Below are 12,519 nucleotides of genomic sequence, written 5' to 3'. Positions count from 1 at the left end.
ATACTCATCTAAAATAAAAAACTCGCACAACAATCTGTTGCACAAGTTGCACGCACTTCACCACACTGCAACAACACATAAGCCTCACCAACAGCACACGCGGACTGACACCGATGCAATACTCGCACCAAAGCTCAGCACCCTGTGTCTACCGAGTTAAAGCTGCCAACAGTACACCACTCCTCTCACTTTCCTACTCCCTCTTCACCTTACTAACCCATCCCACCTTCTCGTTTACAGATCCGCCAGAGCGCCTGGGGACCAATTCCGTTGGTGACGGTGCGCTATATAAGTACCTATAACATAACATAAGCGTACTTGCATGTTTTCCACCTCCAAATGACAGTGGCTTTTTGCTGTATTCACTGACTTTCTACAAAACTGAATAGATGCCTGCATGTTCATGTATATTATGCTAGTATACAGTGAAAAGGCAGACTCCTATGTAGTCTTGCCAGCATAACAATAGAGTATTTCACCTTAGAACTAGCCATTCTGTAGGCAGAGGTCTTCAATCTGTGGGGCGCCCCCACATGCCGGGGAGTGGGAGTGATCCCGACGATAACGTAGATTTCACCTAATCAGAAATCACCACTAACCTTTTTTTTTTTTTTTTTTTCTTTGAATTGGTTAGGTAAGTAGGTACATTTAAAAGCATAGATGGGGTGGGGTGAGGGTATAGAATAAGTTGGGAGGTCTCCCCCGCATAATAAAATAAAATGGGGAAAAAAACAAATTCTAAGATTTCTCCTTTAGGTGAAGCGGATTTGGTGAAATCACGGATATCCTGATCTAGGACAGTGATAAAATAGAAAATACTTTTTATTGCCTTGCTTAACTGCATGGCGAGCCACTGCTCCCTCCGCCCCATGCACATAAATCAGTGCGACGTGATGGGGTGTGGCCACGAAAACAGGAAAAACGCAGCCTGGTTGTGCGCTTTCCTGCATTTGGATCGAGCGTCTGTTGCTTCCTGCTGGTGCGGTCGTTTTGCCCGGTAAGGGATGCCATTTCTTCGGCTCGTCAACTTCATACTGTCTCACCCTTCTCTATATGATTCTGCTGCATGTAATATAATGTGCTTGCTCTTAGCCACGCTGTTGTGCTCTTGCCTACCATATATGTTATTACATTGCAAGGTATTTCCAATCTGCAGCCAATAGCCATTTGGAAACTTTATACAGCCAGTAACCTCACATGTCGTATGACCCTATTAGCAAATTCAATGCCCCCTGTTACGCCGGTACTTCATCTTTATTTTTACCGGTAGACCTGGCTTTCGCCCCATAGCACGCTGTGCTTTCGTTTAGCCATTCACCAAACCCCGGTACACCGTACCCACCGCGATTTTCGCTTGACCCAACGTGCACACAGCTACACGCGGAACCAACTCGTACTCAGCAATGCCGCAGCGACTAGACACCCCCTCAACCCTGCCCTCGCATTTGATACTTCATTAACATGCTGCTTATAGTGCTACACCTACACTCACTGTAGTAACTTACTGTGGTGCCCCGAGCACTATTCCGTACTGTATGGTCTTACACTATTGCTCTAGCGCCATACCTGCACTGCACTGATATACTGCGCTGTTGTGCTGCTCTTTGCATCGTTCCACATTCTATGGGCTTACCTCATTGTTCTAGCGATACAACTGCACTATACCTTGATTTACTGTGCTGTTCCTAGCCTTATACTGACTTACTGAGTTGCATTTATTTCTGTGTTGCCCTAGCATTATACAATATTGTATGGACTTATCCTGTGGCTCCAATGTTACACTCATATTGTACTGACTTCCTATGCTGCTATGGTGCTGATCCCACATCCGCATTGTACTAACAATTTGCTCACATCTTCCATATGTCATATCGTGATACTACCCGCCTTGTAGTCTGTACACACAGGTACTCCATGCCAATTTGAGCACTCGTCTACACAAGGTGCTCTTTGCCCTAAATTACACCATTTACTATCACCTGACTTAGCCATGCATGTATTACATCAAGCATTGATCGTCCTCACTAAATGCCCAACCTCTACCATTTCCAGCCTGTAAATCATTCGCCTGTCCATGATATCCAGCCTTCCACCTTCACCCCTTATACCACCCACCTGTTTCTTACCACCTTGTCTTCACCTTGCATCCCCCACATACAAAGAACACTACCATCAGGATTAGCCACCAAACCAAAAACCTGGTACCTGACTAAGACATACCCGCACAACAACATAAAATATACACATGCCATCTACCCCCCCGAATTACCAATGACCTACTACACCAAGCACCTACACCAACATCACTTTCCACCCTGCCATTCTCTACACCAGATAGAAACCACAGACTTGGCTCTAGATTCACACAACAACACCGAGCCTCTATCATCCACAAAACTACAGCAGCCACAAGCACAGCGAACCCAAGCACCTCACCTCACCCATATGTACACAGACTAGGAGCTCCCAATGACAATCCGTTCTGTACCTAATCTCCTATAAAAACTGTACTCATCAATGCTAGATCCTTATTGGCTCGCATATTAGATATCGCCGATCTTATAACATTTCACGACCTTGATTTTATTGCTATCACAGAGACATGGCTTCACACAGCCTCAGGTCCTTCTCTTGCCCTCGCAATCCCAGACAACTACTCTATCATCTGGACCGATAGAGTTGCCAACAGCTCCAAAGGGGGAGGCATTGCCTTTATATATAAAACATCTTTAGGCTTAAGAAACATCAATAACCCTCCACTGCCCTCAGCGGAACTATCTGTCAAACTACCCACCTCACCCACATCCACTATCACAATCCACCTTATCTATCGCCCACCAGGTCCCACCAGCACTTTTGAAAATTATATCTCTCTTGTTATCTACCAATACTAAAAATAACTCGCAAGTCATTGTCATGGAAGACTTTAACCTAGGACTCCATGACCCCAAAGACCAAAAAGCCTGCTCCCTCAAGGACACAATGACTGAACTAGGATTCTCACACTGCATATCCAAACCCACTCGTAATAAAGGCAGAACTCTAGATTGGATAGCTGACCTAAACTGCAATATTGACATCCTCTCTAACATCCCAAAGGTCTGGACTGACCACCACTTTATCTGTTCACTATCAAAAAATCTGCGACATCCACCCCACAAACACGAGCACCAGCCATGCTGACCAGAAACAAACGTAATCTAACCATAGAGAAGCTCATCCCATTACTTCAACCGATCTTTAACCCCACCACGAGCACCTCAGACCCCACGGCCCTAGTCGACTTGTATAATCATACCATACTCCAGGCTATCAACATACTAGCACCCCTGAAACTATGCAAATCCAAACCCTGCGCCCACATCAATACCTGGTTCACCCCACACCTTAAGACCCTCAGGAAATGAAAAAGAACCTTTGAGGCACTATGGAAGAGAAACCCCCTCAGTGGTAAACAAAGACGACTTCATGGCAGCCTCCTTCAATTACAAGTTAGCCATAATTCAAGCAAAAAAAGGTAATTACAATGACCGCATTTCCAAAGCAGAGTCCAATACCAAGGAACTCTTCAACATCTTGAAAGAGTTAGAATTGCCTGCCCCACTCCCTGATACCTGCATCAAAGATGCCCTTTGGTGTACGAACATTCAGAATGCTCTCCAAGGTCAAAATCTCCATGATCCAAAACAAAATAGAAAAAAAGAACTCCTATCACTAATGCTGATCCCATTCTGAACCCACCTTTCTCGACCAGTAACTCACAAACCCAATTTAACTTTACACCACTCTCCATCAAAGTGGTCAAAGCTGTCATCACAAAACTCAAACCCTCTAAGTGCTAAGGAGACGCATGTCCTGCCCTCTCATTAAAGAGACTGTGATGGAACTGGCCCCCTTCATCACTACAGACATCAATGCATCCTACAAATCCAGCAGAGTACCCTATAACCTGAAAGACGCCTAGGTACTCCCGCTTTTAAAAAAAACCCTCTGGGTGCAGCAGTGTGCCAAACAAAAGTGGGTTTGTGGTGACATGCACCATTTTACAGAAAGAATTTGCAAAGCCTGACTTATCTCACTAATGTCTTACTTCAGAGGTATACAAAACTGCTGTATTGTTGCTCATTTTGTATCTTGGGTACAAGTACCTTCTGGTGGCATTATGAACAGTAGTACAAAATTGCTAATCAAATGGGTTTGTTTGCTAATCAAGAAAAATTTGATTAGCAAACTCTGCTAATCAATTTTTGAAAACTAATTTATGCTTTGGCATAGCAAATTGCTTTGCGACACTGCTTATTTTATGCCTTGACTACAGTTGCAGAAATACCCCAACCCACTGCCCTGCCCAACCCATCCCCTGGCCATATATCACTTCCTTTTCTGTAAGTAATTGCAGGAAGTCATTCGACGTTTTGCACATATAATATCTCAGCAGTGGTCTGTCAACCTGCTGAGCCACCCCGGTAGCCATCTACTATAGAGCAAGTCTTTACATCCCTTGATGTACTAAAAATCAATGACTGCAATACCAACAGTACTTTGGGCGCACCACTGCCATAGAAGTGATTTAAAGTGGAAGCCGCAGGCAGAGTCTACTGGTACTTCAGCTCTGTCTCTGAACTGCAGCAAAAGCTAAATGGCTATTACTCAATGTTTCCGAAAGTTAGCTCGGCGGGTTAAGCATTATTGTGTCGGATTCTATGTCAGATATGTAGATGAATGATCGGAATGCCAGCCGGCTGTACTTCTCAACTATTCTAGGCAGGGAATAGAAAGGGCAACATATAACAAGCTGATGCTCTTTCTATCATTTTTTGTCTCTGTGACTGAGCATGAGTCACATTTTCAGGTATGTGCTCTGACTGTTCTATGTTCTCTCTGCCAGCTGGGGTAGACTGGCCTACAGGGAACCTTGGAGATGTCCTGGTTGGACTCTGCACCCTAGGTTCCTTTTGTGTGCGGGGGAGGATGTGCGCTAACTGGCAGAGTGTAGTGTGCAACTATTGGTACGGTCAATCTTGTATGTCCATAAAATATTTTTTAATTGTACTTTTTCAATTACAGGAACACAAATTGGCTATATCATCCCATCTAGGTCAGCAAAGTCCCCAGCAGCAGTGGCACTATAAAAAATCCTGACATCTGTATTAGGAATTGGCGACAGTAAGAATGCATTTTTGAAAAAAAAATGTTGCTGTGGTTGGTGGTGTTGCAATTTTATAGGTATAGTTAGGAGTCATAATCAGGGATTTCTAACCTATTTTTGAGGCTGTTCCTTTCTCATATTCAGTTTGGGTCAGTACTGAAAGTTCACGTCTCATGTGGGAGTTGCATTTACAGTGCACTGTGTACTGTCTCCTGGTTTCCCAGAGTTAGGTCCTGCTTATAAGCTGATGCCTAACGACCAATGGGTTGGTTTTAGCCCCTGCTCATCTAATCTTAATTTTGAAGTCTCATGTGGCCTTGACTGTTTGTTTTCATTGCAGCATCGCTCCAAGCGTCAGTGTATCAACCTAACCACCTGTGTCCCAGCAAGAAACATCCAGTGAAGCAGTTGATATGTTATTTATAACGCGCTTAATACCCAGAGGTTTCTAAGCGCGGACCGGGGGATCGAACCTGTGTTGCTCCATGTGTTTTGCTTCCATGGCGAGCACGTTGCCCCTGAGCTATCCTCCCGAGACAGTCACACAGGCAGGTAAGGATTTCTTTTCCCTATGTACCATTGGTTGAGTAGAAGTGCTGAAGGTTTATATCAGCCCTGTGCAATGTGCATCCAGGTGTGGTTTTGGCCGCCAATCTGTAGCTTAGTTCAGGACCACACATAAAACAAACTTTGAGCTAGGACTTCACGATCTGAACAGGGAGTCTTCTGAGACTTGTATAAATGTTTATATATATTTTTTTTTTCAACCAGTATTTCTGACCCATTTGTGCATGGGTGTTTTCCCCCAACCTTTTCACATGCTTCGTTTTGAATCTTTGCATGCAATGTTTGCCGTTTGAAATCTTTTTGAATTTTATTTTAGGCATTTTAACATTTTTAAAACTTGAAATGGTTTTTAAAAACCGTAACATGACATACACTTATTTGCAATGTTTTCACAGATTCAGGAGCAGTCTTTCTAAATCGAACTTTCATACTTGTCAATCTATGACCCCCAGCAGAGTTGACGCAGAGGTGAGTTTTGGACTGTATGTGTGGGGAGAATAGGATGCATGTGTTGATGCAGGAAGTGGTTGGGAAAATGGGGTGTAAACCCCCCCTCATTAGCGAGTGAGTGGGGAAGGAGGGGGTAGTATGTGATATTTCCGCTTTTTAAAGCCAACATCAAAATTGCTGACAAAATTGGTCTTTTTTTGTGTTTGGGCTTTAAACAGTGGGAATATCATATAGAACCGGATTGTTTCCTAGAGCCAGAAGATGGTGGGAATCTCACGAAAAGCAGAAGGAGAGTTGGAAACCAACGAAAGAAATGCAAAAACACGGAAATATGATGTCTTTTATTTGGACTTTGGGTTCACATGGATCGCAGTTGCTGGAGAAGTTAAGCTGCAGTGTGTGGTTTATGGTGCTACATTAGCAAATGACAGCCTGAAACAAGCAAAATTAAGGCGGCATTTGGAAGCAAAGCATGCCAATTTAGCAAAAAAGACCTGGGATTTCTTTGTACGGCAACTGCAAGGCATAAAAAGCAAAAAGATCATGTTAAAAATGTGGCCTAAGTACCTGCAAATGCGTTGGAAGCTTCTTACCACATTGCCTCATATCTGGGCAAAAACGGGCCTTTTCCAGATGCTGACAAAGTAATTCTGCCAACAATTCTCGCTGTCAACCGGGTCATGCTTGGTGAGGGTGCAGCAGAGAAATGCAATACTATCCCTATGTCTGACACCACAATTTTCTGCTGCATCACTGACCTGTCCTCTGATCAGTACAGAATTGATATCACGCTTGAAACAGTCAGTTTTCCCTACAGTTGGATGAGGCCACTGACATTTCAAAAGAAGTACATTTGATTGCTTATGTGAGGTACTGTCATGGAAAAGAAATATTGAATGATTTCTTATTTTGTAAATAAATTCAGGTCAGAGCAACTGCATCTGAAGACTTTGACATTGGTAATTACTTCCTAGTTCCGAATGCCTACAGCGGGAGGCGTGTTGGTATTTGCTCGGATGGTGCTCTTTCAATGTGTGGTGCTAGAGCTGGGTTAAAAGCAAACGTATCTGCAGTAGCTCCACATATATTGTGGACGCACTGCGTGATACACCGGGAAGCTTTGCCTGTGTGCAATATGGGGAATTAACTCTGACTTCTGTTGTAAAGATTGTACATTTTTATTAAGAGGCCTCCCACAAGAGCCCGTCTGCCACATTATGTGCAGAAATAGGAGCTGAACGTGCTTTGTTGTTTCACACGGAGGTCAGGTGGCTCTCCAGGGGAAAGATTTTAAATCGCATTTATGAAGTCGGGAACAAAGTGAGACACTTTCTCCTGGGTTTAGACCAGACGAAAGACGATCCTGTGTGTGATTCACGCTGGCTTGTACTGTTAGCTCACCGTGGAGACATCTTTGAATAGCAACATTTTCTAAACCTCTTCCTGCAAGGCACAGAAACCACATTTGCTATGAACGCAAAAGTATCTTCATTCAAGAAGAAGCTGGAGCTTTGGAGGAGGGGGATTAATGGCAGCATTACCGATGCATTTCCATTATTAGCAGATGCTCTTGAGGAGACAGAGTATGATCTTTCATGTGTTGCTAAACTAATGGGAAACCATCTCCGAACCAGTCTCAAAGTACTTTCCAGAGGACAATTGTGACGTCAATGACTGGGTGATTCAGACTTTCCTAGCAGACGTAGTGGCCAACCTCCCAATACACCTCCAGGAGGAACGACTGGAGCTTCAAGGTGACCGCCTACTGGAGAGCCAATTCAAAAATGTGTCTTGAGGTGGATTTTAGCAAAATGCAGAGTTTCCAACTTTTTCGAAATGTGCAGTCAATGTAATGTTACCTTTCAGCACCTCGTACCTTTGCGAGATTGGATTCTCAGCACTTGGAGCCCTAAAGACTAAAGGAATGGTTCGCCCAAAAAATGTTATTGCCTAAAAAGATGGGCAATAATAAAACAAATATACTCGCACTTTTTTTTTTTTTTAAGTTCCTATGTAAAATTTTGAGCAATTGGAGCTCAAAATTTACAAAAGCAAGCACATGGGGGCATCCATTTTGTGAAATCGATGCCCGCCTTTGCTCGCTTTTGCTTTTGCGGCACTAATGAAGGAAAAGCAAGCCAGCTGTAGTAAACAATGCGGAAAGCAACATGTACAGGAAATTATAGGGCCGAAAATAGGGCGGTATGCAGGGACAGAACCCATGACCCATGAGATCTGTGTAGCATGCAAAGTGTACAGGACAGGTACTCGGTTCTAGAGTTAAGTTCAATGTCAAAGCACCCGTAAACAGGTTCTGTAAAGCTGCCCGCCATAAAAAGCGAACTCTGTCTGGCATTCAAAGACCGTCATTTTGTATTGTAATGCTTTTGAATATAATTCTTTCACTGCTGGAAGTTACGATTGTAACACCTGTGAGGTAGACCTGTTCTATTGCTTTTATGCCATTTATTTTCAAGAACATTCAGAGTGCTTGTTTACCCCAGTTGATTTTTCCATTGCCTTTTCAGTTCACAGTACGGTGAAGTTGTGCCAGCCTTTGGGTGCAGGGGACACTGTTCTAATTGCCTACATGACTCGTGCTCTCCTTCATCTACGTTTAGTTTATGTTCAATACTTTGGGGAAATCGCTACATGATTTAATATCTACAAATGTAAGTTTCAGGGACTCGGGATTACTGCATGTTCTAGTGATACTTCTGTCCCATTCTCTGTAGAGGTTGAGGTTCCCAGAGGGGTTTTGTTTTTTCCAACCATTGCACCTCAGCAGTTAATTGAAGATAGTTTGCCTGTAAACTTTATAACTTATTAATTGAATGCTTCCCAGGGCTAGTGATCACTAATTCATTAATTTTGAAAATATATTTTTTGATAATTGTTTATGATGATCTGGGGTGAATTCCCTTTTATGATGGTTGTTTTTTTTGTTTGTCTCTAATGATGGAACTAGTTCATTCTCGTTAGATGTTGTGGAGCTTGGAGCCATTTTCTTCCTTTTCTGGATTTTTCAGCAGCCTTGTGTAACAGAGGACTGGCGCAGTAGCAGGAGTTTTCTGACCTGGGTGTGAAAGGAGTGCTGTTAATTGCTTTGCTATTTGAAATTCGAAGGTCACTTTATTCCCTTAAGGTGGTGGCCTTCAAACCTTTTTAGGCTAAGCCCCCTCCCCCTTGAGTAAAACTATAGTTTCCGCCCCCCACCACAAACGCTTCTATTTTTTATTACATGCTTATATTTTCTATTAGAAACAAGTTACCATAATCCTGTTTTTAAAAAGCTTTGCGCCCCCCACCCCAGGCATCCTTCAGGCCCCCAGTTAGAAGACAACTGCCTTAAGGCACCCTAGCTGTTCAGCATACAGAGGCCCCCCTTTTTCGTGGGTGGGGCAATTCCTTCCCTTTCTAGTTCCACACAATGACTGTTCTACTGATCTGTCTGATCGCTTTCAAACCATTGCCAAGTAGGAGGATAAATGCTCCTACAGGCTGCCCCTCTTTTTCTTTAACGCTGTTGCTGCTCCAGTGCCCCCACAATGTTCCACATGATAGGTGCACCTGACCCTCGAATAAGCTATCCACGTGTATCAGGCAGTGGCGCATGTGTGAGAAACCATGCCTCTGCGAAATGTACCCAGGGCTTGGTTTATTTTTTTGTAGGATTTTGCCACTGCTCTTGAGTGCTGTACTAGTTCAGCTGTAGTGCATTAATGTATGGCACTGTAGCAATGCTTATGGAGTGGGTGGGGGCTTCTAACCCTTCTGGAGGACAGTGCCTGGCTCATAATAGCAAATGCCTGCCTGCTAATGTGCAATATTTACTTTTTGTTCCCCCAGTGAAGATCACTTTGGTCATGGGTTCTGTCCCTGCATACCGCCCTATTTCCGGCCCTATAATTTCCTGTCATGTTGCTTTCCGCAAGCTCGGACTCTATAAAGTTGATATTTACATTTTAAGAAACTGCAGCAGGTGCTTGTCTTTTAAAGGACACACACAAAATGACTGTAGCATTATGACGTTTTAACTTGCCGTTTTCATACCCACAGCCAAGAAACCATGCATTAAGACACAGAAAACATTTGATGAAATAATTAAAACCTATTGTGATGCAGAGGACTAATTCAGGCTTTAAAAAGAAAGGCAGAGGAGAAAAAACAGCAACTGTTGGAATCTGGGAACGGCTGAAAAAACCTAAGATTGCTGCATGTACTACAAGAAGAAGATGCATTGAAAAAAACAAAAGAAAACAAAGAGAATTATATTGTAAAAGCTGACATGTGCAAAGAGACTATTCCCAAATGTAGGTTTTCCAGCTTTTGTGAACAACCATTACTAAGCCTTTTGGCAGGGATGGTTTGTGTTCGTCATTCCTCCTACGTGCCTACCTCAGAACCCGCCTCTGTTACTTTGCCTGGACACTTGAAAGACACAGCAGTAAAAGGGCAGATGTCGCCGTGTAATGTTGCCGTTCGCAAAGATGTAGCTATGCAACAACTACAAAATATTGGATTATCAAGTAACAGTTAATTGCTACAAAAGTTATAATTCCACAAACTCAACTCTGTCACCATATCTTCTCAACAGTGTTACCTGGTTACTGTATGACAGTCATGCCTGTTTAGACAGTGAAGTGACATCTACACATTCCCATACACACCTGCTCAATCATTCAGGTTACAGTCTTTAAAAACAATGGAATTGGAAAATCCCCACAACAGAGTTTGGTTGCTACGTCAGCGCCTGCTACTAATCGACTACGTAATTGTAGCTCACGTGCCGATGTGTGAAACAAGTGCTTGCTCTTGTATGTAGAACTATATAGTTGATCTGATGAATTTGTAGGTTGGTGCCAACTTGTAAATGGTACATAATTTGTGCTATTGGGTATTGTCTATGATTTCGGTTGGAGTCAGCAAGTGTTTTCTTGGGTGTGGTGAATGGTCGAACTAATTGTTAGCTGCTCATAGTGATATTGGGTGAAGTGACTGTCGGCAGTCTGTTATTGTAGACCTTTAATGGATTCTGTTTAGCTCACTGAAAGTGTGTAATTTAGTGCAGTGATTTGTAATTGTGGGAGAATATTGGGTGTTATGACGTGTTAGCTAGAGGTGAGAACTGAAATGAGGTAGTTTACAGGTTGGTTTGTGACATTGTGGGGTGGATTTGTAGTTTTGTATACTAAATCAGCGAACTTAGTTAACAACATTTGAGTGCTCTATCATAGAAGGCAAAGATGGAAAGTGATAACTGCATATTCCCTTGAGATTTTCCAGTACACTATCCATACGTCTAACTAGACTCACGCGATGGCAGTACCACCTGTTTTACATGCAAGAAATCGAAACCCTTTTCCTAAATCTTTTGGAAGCATCATGAAATAACTCCTCCTGAAGTTGTCTGCAATAATCGGTCATAATTCCAAACCCATCCTAAAGTCATGGAACCATCCTGTAGTAATCCACCACACCCATCCTGAAGTTGTCATGGGGAGGGTCACCCCACCCATCCTGAAGTTGTCATGAGGTCCCCCTGGAGTAATCCCCCGCCCATTCTGGAGTTGTCATGGGGCATCCTGGAGTAATCCCCCACCCATCCTGAAGTTGTAATGGGGTCATCCTGAAATAATCCCCACCATCCTGAAGTTGTCCTGTGGTTCCTCCTGGAGTAATCCCCACCCATCCTGAAGTTGTCATACGGCCATCCTTGAGTAATCCTCACCTATCCTGAAGTTATGTGGGTCATCCTGGAGTAATCCCCACCCATCCTGAAGTTGTCATGGCGGTCATCCTGGAGTAATCCCCACCCATCCTGAAGTTGTCATGGGGTCCTCCTGGAGTAGTACAAGATCATCACTGGACGTAATCAGAACTCATCCTGGAGAAGTTTCTGTGATAACTTTAGAGTCATCTCACTATTTTGGCCTATACAAATACTTTAGGATGGTTTCGGATGATCTCCCTGAATTAGCCATGGATGACTTTAGGATGGAGTCACCGTATGACTCCAGAATGATTCCAGGAAGATCTTCCTTTTTGACTGTGCCTCTTCCTGCTAACTGCAACCCTACTATCGCCCAGTTCCTCCTGAACCATAGACACAGATCGAACGAGGCAGGATGATACATTTTCTGCCAGCTGAGCACTGGTTTTTGTCTCGCCTCTGGATACCTTGCTGTGGTGCACATTTCCTATATCCATAAACGTCCCCTGGATCACTGATGCCTTGTGCAAAGGAAATTCCACATAGTACCAATACCAGATGCTCCAAATAAACACTGTCTCTTCAAAATTGCCTTTGAGTGGGGGCGTGGCCAGCAGCAAGATGAGCAGGACTTGAGCCT

The 12,519-nt window shown here is 43.4% G+C and overlaps 1 long non-coding RNA gene across 2 annotated transcripts in view; it reads left to right on the top strand.

Annotated features, from left to right (window-relative positions):
- Positions 1–12,519, top strand: part of LOC138520652 (uncharacterized) — a 201,202-nt gene that overhangs the window by 2,193 nt on the left and 186,490 nt on the right. For both annotated transcript variants that reach the window (XR_011282840.1, XR_011282839.1), the window contains exons 2-3: positions 5,490–5,701; positions 6,112–6,184. This is a non-coding gene — a long non-coding RNA (uncharacterized lncRNA). The remainder of the gene's footprint in view (positions 1–5,489; positions 5,702–6,111; positions 6,185–12,519) is intronic.

This window comes from Ambystoma mexicanum, chromosome 13, assembly GCF_040938575.1.
Source record: "Ambystoma mexicanum isolate Mex_15411 chromosome 13, UKY_AmexF1_1, whole genome shotgun sequence".
In the NCBI taxonomy this organism is placed as follows: Eukaryota; Metazoa; Chordata; class Amphibia; order Caudata; family Ambystomatidae; genus Ambystoma; species Ambystoma mexicanum.
This window is presented reverse-complemented; position numbering and strand designations above follow the sequence as displayed.